Source organism: Podarcis vaucheri (genome assembly GCF_965113315.1).
Source record: "Podarcis vaucheri genome assembly, chromosome: Z".
Classification (NCBI taxonomy): Eukaryota; Metazoa; Chordata; class Lepidosauria; order Squamata; family Lacertidae; genus Podarcis; species Podarcis vaucheri.
The window spans coordinates 15,392,377-15,401,224 of record NC_138758.1 but is presented as its reverse complement, the minus strand read 5'-3'; the positions used below and the strand labels follow the sequence as shown (position 1 = coordinate 15,401,224).

The following is an 8,848-nucleotide window of genomic DNA, read 5'->3' as shown; positions in this document are numbered from 1 at the left end:
GGATCCGGGACCAGGAAGATCAAAGATACCAAAATAACTGGAGTAAATTTATTGAATATTTAAAGAAGAATTGTAAAAACACTAGCAGGATTGACATAATACCTCCAATGTATAATAGTACTAATATGAGAATGATGTGCACGATGGAAAGAGGATAAATATACCAGTTGTGGGGAGGGAGGGGGGGTCATGACTCGGTAGAGTCAAAGGGAATGTATGGTGTTATTACAATTTGTTTGAAAAGAATATGTAAGGAAAACAATAAAAATTAACTTGAAAAAAAAATAGAATGATGCTACTTCAGGCTTCCAGGAAATTGTACAAAAGTGAAAATGGTGCACAAGTACCTAGATACAGCCTCTGCTTTCAGGCAGTAGGACAGAAACAGGGTAAGTGCTGGTGAGGCTAGGATTTTAATCAGCACAAGTGGACCTTTCTAGAAAACATGGGTCCAGTCTTTTTCCTGCAGATCGTGGGTACTGGTGATGACCCTTCAGATGCCTCTCACTTTTAGCTTTTGCATTTTGCCTGGATGGAAAATAGGAACATGATAAATAAACTTGTGACATTTCCAAATTCCAAATCGTGCCAGTGCAAGTTCCAAGTTTCAATATAGTGGTTACATTTTCCATCATGACCAAAGCAGCTTCCAGAGAAATCTCCACTTGTACATTGGAAACACAGAGAAGATTTTTCCCCTTGGTTGAAAGAAAGAAAATGGTAGAGTCCCTGCTTCTGCACAGTAGAGACCGGTGCATGCAAAACAGCATTACAGACTTTTTGGGTGCTTTCCTAATATCCTAAGCATGTATTATGGAGCGTGGTCCCATATGTGTTTGGAACTTGAGGGTTGCTGTTTCATCTTTCCTGATGACCCTGTATGATGGAGGAAGGTGACCTGGATGGGGGTATAATCTTCAAAGTACAGTCTTTTCTGTGACTTTGAAAAACTTAGCTCATTTTTTGGCTCAGTGACCTTGAGGAAAACACATTTACACTTTTTAGATACAGCCTGGTAAGAAACACATTGTGTGAATTCTTGCCTTTTGTTTCCTTAATGGAAAACAAATGTGGCCTTTTTGTTTTTCTCTCCACTGAAAGCATGTGAAGGGTACAGATCAAACAATTGCATCAGTCCCACGAAATGAGAGCCAGAGCAGGTAGACAATATGAGTCCTACCAAAAAAAACCAACAGCCTGGATTTACATGCGTGATGGGCTAAGTGAGAAAGAGACAATGCTGTTTGCAGATCAGGGCTGCAGTCACAAAGTGACATTCAGAAGCCCTCCCCCATCCCCACCCCACCCCCTGGGATAGGCTCCATTCTCTGAATTTTCAGTTTTCATTTTAAAAAGTAAGTACCTTGGCCATTTATGTGTGGGGACAAAGATATAAGGAAAATAGTGTTGGGGGTACTCAGTGACTCACTAATCACTAAACTTGATCCTGCTTTTCAAACTTCTGAAAAGGAAGTGAGATAACTGGCAAGGATAAGCATACACACTTACTTTTATCAGAATAGTATCTGTTTTGGGGTCTCCCCACCATCTGTGTTAATGTGCTGTGGGATGTGATCTTCTCTCCCTGTGCACTGCCACAATGCACATGTGCCTTTTCCTTCTGTGCACACATATACTCTGTTGTGTTGAGTCACAATTCATGACATTTGGAAGCCTACAGTGAGTGGGAGAAAATCCACAGAGATGGGAATTTGACAGTGCTAATACAGAAAACAAGAAAACATGTTAAGCAATTGGAGAGCTTTCATTTTCTGCTGAAGTAACTGATTCCTACTTTATACCAAGTCCAGGGAATAATCCATTGGGTAGCCATCACTCCCCTCAAATATTTCTTGCTACCCTACATCTTCCTATGCCTTTTGTCACGGTACATTAAGAACTTCATAGCATATATTATATTTTTAGAACATCACAATTATTTCAGAATTTGAATGACATTTCTGAGTATGAAGCCAGCCCAAGAAGAAAGTCAAGGCATTTTGAGGATTACAAGGAAGAAAAGAACACACACACCAACAAACCACACAAAAGGTATGTGCTGTTTCCAGACATTTGTTGAGTAAATACCTTTCTTTTCTCTTTATCTTCATTCTTTATTTGAGTACTGATTCAGAACTGTAAAACTTATCATTAGACTTGACAAATTGGCTTAAAGAGCTGTACATTGCATGATCAGGTTGCGACAGCCCCAGCCCCCAGGAATCATAAGGTAGGAATAAAGACTCTGACAACGTTATATGGAATTAAAATTAGGCCACAACTTTATTAAACTTCCAAAGCCCTTGGCTTAGGCCTTGGGCATGTATCCCTCCCAGCCCCCCATCTGGGGGGAACTGGGGCTCATCAGGGTAAATGGGATATGGGGGCGCTTTGCAAGATGTAAGTGTAGCAGGCAGCCAAGCCCATACCCCGCACACAGGGTCGTTCACTTACAACCTTTCAGTGTATGGCCAGTGACACCCATATATATAACCCCTTTAAGAGGGGGACCCTGGAATTACTGCTGCAGGGGGTCTAAAGGATTCCACCTAAGGCCATAACCGCCAAAGTTGTGACGAATTGCTACGGGGAAGACAAAACCTGCCAATGCAAGAAAATTTATTCTCAGTCCTTCAACAGCAACTAGTCAAAGACCATAGCAGCGCCCACTAAACAGGAAGAAAAAATTAGCCTGCAAACAAGAAACATTAAACAAAGGAAGGGTGAATCTCCAGAGCCGACTGCCTGGCTGTTGTCGGCTCCACCCCCTATTTATAAATGGGGCTGGCCCACCTCCCAGAAGAAGGTTACTGAGGCTGGGTGTGATCCTCCAGAAATTGACAATGAGAGGCAAGCCAGCACACCACATGCAATCCCGCAAAGGGCACCCACAATGTAAAGTGTGAGTGCTCATTTTGGTGCAGGGCTGCACATTAGGAAAATCCCTTATCTATTTCTGGAGTATATGGTTATTAATGAATTGGTGCTTATCTGTGAACTGCCCTGAGATCTCTGAGTATAGGGCAGGATATGAATTAAATTAACAACAACAACAACAACAACAACAACAACAACAACAACATATTTCAGTGTGTTTTATGAGGGTGTGTGTGTGTGTTTGTGTGTGGCAACCTGCCTTGGAGGTTTCACCCTGAAAGGAGGGGCAGAAATGCTGACACTACTACTGTTATTAAAATGATTAACCCACTCTTCCTCCAAAGAGCTTGAGACAATTTACAAGCTTGTCCTCCTCTTATCCCCCCAACACCCCTGTGAGTCTAGGCTGGAATAAGAGCTGGTGACTGGCCCATAATTACCCATTCAGCTTTGTTGCATAGGAGGAATTTGGACATGGCTCTTCAAGCTCATAGCTCAGAGAACATATGTCAAAGAAAGTTACTTTATGTTGAGCCAGAACAATGGTCCATCTGGCTCAGTATTTTCTACACTGACTGGCAGCAGCTGTCTTCTGTTTCTTACAAGAAATCTTTCCCAGCCATACCTGCGGATGCCATAATATCACAGTCTGACCAACCACAACCAGCTAAAAAATTGTGCTACTCAAATAACATTTAAGCCACCTGGTTCCCTTAGCATATATATCCACAGATTCCTGTTTAACCAAGTGGTAGGCTGAACTCTTAATGGTCCCCCCCCCTTTTCTTTCTGCTACTGGCTTGAGAAAAGTGGGCAGTTGGAGTGGACTGTCTGTTCAGTATATAAGTGGAGGACTGAACATGTGGTAATCCTTTCTACATAATTCCTAATTCTCACACAATTTTTTCTTCACATTTGTTTATTCAAGCAGTATTAATTATAATAGATAAAACTAAATACAAAAAAGAGAGAGATTTCCACTTGGAAGCATGGCAATTACAGGCATGAATTAGTTTTAAAATATCTAAGTCTGAAAACATTTTACAATGATTGGGTACCCAGCTCCAGAGTTCTTAGAACTTCTTGAAGCCATTGGAGAGTTCTGTTGATGTAACAATGGGCAGATTACGACCATTGTATTTTAGTCTGGTTTTATTGTTATCCCTTTCCCTTTCTTCTCAAATATTTCATTTTGAATTCACACTGATCAATGAAAGGGAAAAAGGGCTGGCTTAGAAAATATATATATGCAAACATTAGCCCATTACCCTACCATTTCATATGTGTGCAATCATAGATCAGGGGTGGGCTGCAGATCAGTGGTAGGGCAAGTGTTTTGCATGCAGAGGGTCCTAGGTTAATCCCCAGCATCTCCAGGTAAGGCAGAGAGAAGAGAACCCTGTCTGGAATCCCAGAGAACTTCTGCCATTGTAGACAATACTGATCTAGATGGACAATCTGACTCAGTACAGTGGTGCCTCGCAAGACGAAATTAATTCGTTCTGCGAGTTTTTTCGTCTTGTGAAATTTTCGTCTTGCGAAGCACAATCAAGTCGCAACTGCACCTCTTCAAGCGGTTTTAAGAAAAAGGAAACAAACTTGCAAGACGTTTTCGTCTTGCAAAGCAAGCCCATAGGGAAATTCGTCTTGCAAAGCAACTCAAAAAACAAAAAACTCTTTCGTCTTGCGAGTTTTTCGTCTTCCGAGGCATTCGTCTTGCGAGGTACCACTGTATAAGGCTCCTATGTTCGATGGCTTTAAAAGAGGATAAGGCAAATTCATGGCTATCAATGACAACTGGCTTATAATGCTATATCAGTTCCAAGTTGAATATATGAATAACCCTTTGCCAGAGAGCTTCTTGTTCACATTTCTTCAAACTGAATCTGAAACATGGGACCAAAGAATGTGAAAATTAACACTGCGAACTGGAACTAGCTAAAACTTTTTACTGTCAGACTATTGGCAATTAAATGGAGCTGCCCTGGAAAATGACTCCTAGCAAAACAGTTTACACATTAGTTGAATTGTTTAAAAAGAAAGATGCAAAACATCTGATATGCTCTGTTGAATTTCTTCTTTCAATTTAATTTATTGAGAGCTTCACCTTTCTCAAGGTCAATAAACACTGCCTTAACGGAACTTTTCCTTTGCTTCATCTTCCAAACAAGGATCAAAATAAGATCTTCTGCTTAGCTAGAAGAAAAACAGAAGGCTACCATTTGAATTCACATAATAGGTACATGGGAGCAGTCATATTTTTCTCCATATTTTTCCCCAGGAAGGGACTGCATGTTATGACAAACAGCTGCTTTGTGGGTGCTTTTTTACACAGATCATTATTTTTTTTACCATTCAGCCATGTAAGAGATATTAACTTGCCCTACACCCAGACTCAATGCCCTATAAAAGGAACATGTAGAAAGGTTTTATTTATTAAAAGATACCAAGGAAAACTTGTGCAAAGTAAAGGCAGGTAAAACTTATACGGGCAGTGAGCAAATCTCCTGCCTTTAGATAATGGTCAAATCACCCTAAATAAATGTCATCAACCAAGTTGGTGTGACCAGAGGCAAATAGCCATCTTCCCACAAAGGGAAGCCAAAGGTGTATTGCCTGTTGGAGAATTTTGACCAAAATAGAAATGGGAATGGAAGTTTCCAATGTTTGCTCATTCACCCCATGTATGGAACAGAAATCAATCCAGCAAATATGAAGAGTATTTCCTGGTGTTGCTTTCATAATTGATTATCCCCCCACCCAATTTGGATTGTCTTTTCTTTGCACTGATATCAACAGAGCAAAATAACATGGCAATGCAATTCATATATCGTATTTTTCCGTGTATAAGACGCCTCCTACTTTTGAGGACCCCAGATTTAGAAAATAGGCATATGCACTATTCATGTATAAGGCACCCCCAGATTTTTAACCTTATTTTAAAGTAAAACAAAACACAAAAACTAGTCTTATACATGAAAAATTACGGTAATTAATTATGTAAATTAGGTAACTTACATAATTTACATGAACTACATAATTCCACCGCAGAGGCCAATGAGATGAAAAACATAGTTTGGGGCAGAAGAGAAACTGCATTGGAATAGAAACATTCCTACATTAGACAAATGCAAGCTTTAACAGAAAATGATTCCTTTTTTCATCCCTAGTTACCTAACAGGTGTCAGCCACCTCTGCTGTTCAGTGCTCAACTACCAGACCCAAAATGCACCAAACCAAACAGCCCCTCTCTGAGCTGGCTGCCAATAGGAAAAGGATAGTGAAGTGCTCTCTACCCAACTTGCCTCATGATGCTGACCAACCATTTACCTGCCTGCACTACATGCCAAACAAACCAGCCAAATAACAACCCAGACCACCAGAAGCCATGCAGAGCAAGCAAATAAAAGGTACATTAAAAGGTCCCCCGAAGGCCATGTGGTGGAGTCCTTCACCCACTCCTCTTGGGAGTAAGTCATGTAAGCTTTCCCCCTTATTGAAGTGGAGCAAGTACAACTCCAACTGATTGTTGAGAGTAATCTTCTGTAAGTAAAATATCAAACAAATAATAAGGCGCCCCCAAGACCACTTCATAAGAAAATGATAATCAGTGACTCTACCTGTGCAAGGATCCATGCTGTGCTTATTTATGTTCTGATCCACAAATTGGTCTGAGGGTGTATGCAGAATGCAGAGATTACTTGAGCTCTCCCCATGATCCAACATGAATGTAGAGACCCAAGACTTTATTCTAAGCTTCAGATCTCTTGCAGAACTTTTCCCATTGTTTGTTTGTTTGTTGGGATTTATTTACAGCTCAACATACGAAATACCCAACTGGTTTACGTGTTAAGACTTGAAAGCAAGTGCAAAATAAAACAGGGGAAATAAATAGTAAGACATTTTTGGCAGTATGGACATCATGGCTCAGCCATTCACACACACTACAAGAGAAGAACATTTCAGGCAAACATCTAAAGCTCGTGGGCAACCTTTAATTGATCACATGCCCGTGGTGGGCAGAGTCAGAGGCAAAAATGGGCAAAGCAATGAATTCAAAACAGGGTAAATCCAGCCACAGTTAAGTCAGAGGTTTCTGAACATCTCTTCATCCTCAATCTAGGCAATCAAGAGGCATTATCACAGTTTAAGGACATGCACCAGTCAGGCAAAAGCACTAAGGAGTGAATGCTGGGGCAGGAGGTCATATACCTTTCAGAAAGGTTGTGGCCTGGGAAGGGTCTCGAGGGCCTTATAGAGAGGCTTGAAAAGCTGCATCTGGCCCCTAGGTCTGAGATCCCCCACACTTAATTTTGAGTTCTATTTCTACCAGCAAGATCTTAAACCCAGCCCTGTAGCACACAGCTAGCCAGTGTAGTTCTAACAAGGGAGCAAAGAACAATGGAGAGAACTAAATATTTTGAATATTTGACACATATCAGATTCAATTTGACCCTGTTTGTGGTGCAGTCTGGAATCTTTATGAAAATATACCTGGGAGAAATACATCCAAAATTCAGTTTCTGAACATCACCCTATTTAGGGACGTCAGCACCATCACTATGAACAAGATGAGGCTAAGAATACAGTGTCAATACCATAGAATCCAACACAGAACTGCAGCATGCAAGATGAATTTCATATCAAAGAAATCAATTATTTATGCAGGACTTTTTCAGATCATTTTGTGCTCCTTAGGAAATTGGACCAGAATGCAAAAGAAGAGAGATGTTGAAGTCAAGGAGACTTAATGCTGCTCTACTAGGAATTTCCGACTTCATAGATATATTTTCCACCCCCCTCCTCTTGCTGGCAAGAGCAATTTTGCTTTGAAATAATTCCCCTTCAGCATCTTCCCCTTTCTTTGGGGAGCCTTCAAGGCAGTTCTGAGAGGTCACTCTTCGCATATTCAGTGCTAGTAAGAGGAAAGAAATTGAACAGCAAAATTTACTAATATTGCAAAGAGCATCGCTAAAATGGGAAAGAGGTTATCTAATAATTCATTCATCAGAGACATCTGCAACTTCCAATCTTGCCCAAACAGAGAAATTCCCTCTGCTTATTTGGCCATATAGTTCTGTAAAAATTGATAGCTTGTGTTAAAGAAGTGGGGGGGGGGGATAGTGATGGAAAGTGCAGAAAGAGACCTTGAACCAAAGACATTCAAGAGAAGCAGAACCTCCCAACAGCATATTGTTGTGTGCATTTTTCAGAGTTGGTCTACAGATCAGGCTCCACAGACTAACCTTGCTTTCCCAGGCTCCTTCTAACCTTGCTTTCCCAGGCTCATGGTGCTCATATTCAGTTAAGAAATGTCCAGAAATTACATCTATGGACATACTGAGAAGCTTGTCAAGTGAGCAAGCAGTGGGTGATTTGCCAAATTATCCTGATGCCTTGAAGATGTTGGTGTGAAAGCAGAGTGAGCTCTTGCCAGTATTGTGGAGGCTGCATTCAATGACAGCCTGATAACGGCTTGCAGGAAATACTCTTTCATGGTGGTCCTAGTTTGAATTAAAGATTTTAATTCTCTTCTGAAGCCAAGCAAGGCATGTAACAAGCCAAGACTCAAATATATGATGTGTTTTACACACTGCCTTGGCTTTTACTCTATTGATTGCATTGACTAACAGACGGGTTTGTTTTTCCTCTAATAAATTGGTTTGTTAATTAAACATATTGATTTGCTTAAGTTTACCAATCGATGTTGGTATTAAATACATGAGTTTCGATGGCAGCTTAATTAGTGCGTGTATGAAATTCATCGATTCATGATTAGAGTATATTGCTTTGTATGTGCCGTGCAAGCCCTGTTTACCCTGAGCAAAGTCTGCTGTGATTAGTGTTTGTTGGCATTTGGAACAGATGAGGTTGCACATAATTCGCGTTCTGTTCCTTGTATGGGATAATACACAGCCATAATTTGCCCGAGGGAATGTTTTGAATTAAGCACGACAGAATTGTATAAAAT

General features: G+C 40.6%; 1 long non-coding RNA gene across 2 annotated transcripts; it reads right to left on the bottom strand.

Annotated features, from left to right (window-relative positions):
• Nucleotides 1-292: 292 nt before the first annotated feature.
• Nucleotides 293-3,595, bottom strand: LOC309523493. Of its 2 annotated transcripts, none has more exons than XR_014215407.1 (3): nt 3,503-3,595; nt 1,510-1,675; nt 293-528 (listed from the first exon to the last, which is right to left on the bottom strand). It is a non-coding gene; the product is annotated as an uncharacterized lncRNA (long non-coding RNA). The 2 variants fall into 2 exon arrangements; XR_014215408.1 differs by lacking the exon at nt 3,503-3,595 and adding an exon at nt 3,318-3,443.
• Between the last annotated feature and the right edge of the window lie 5,253 nt (nt 3,596-8,848).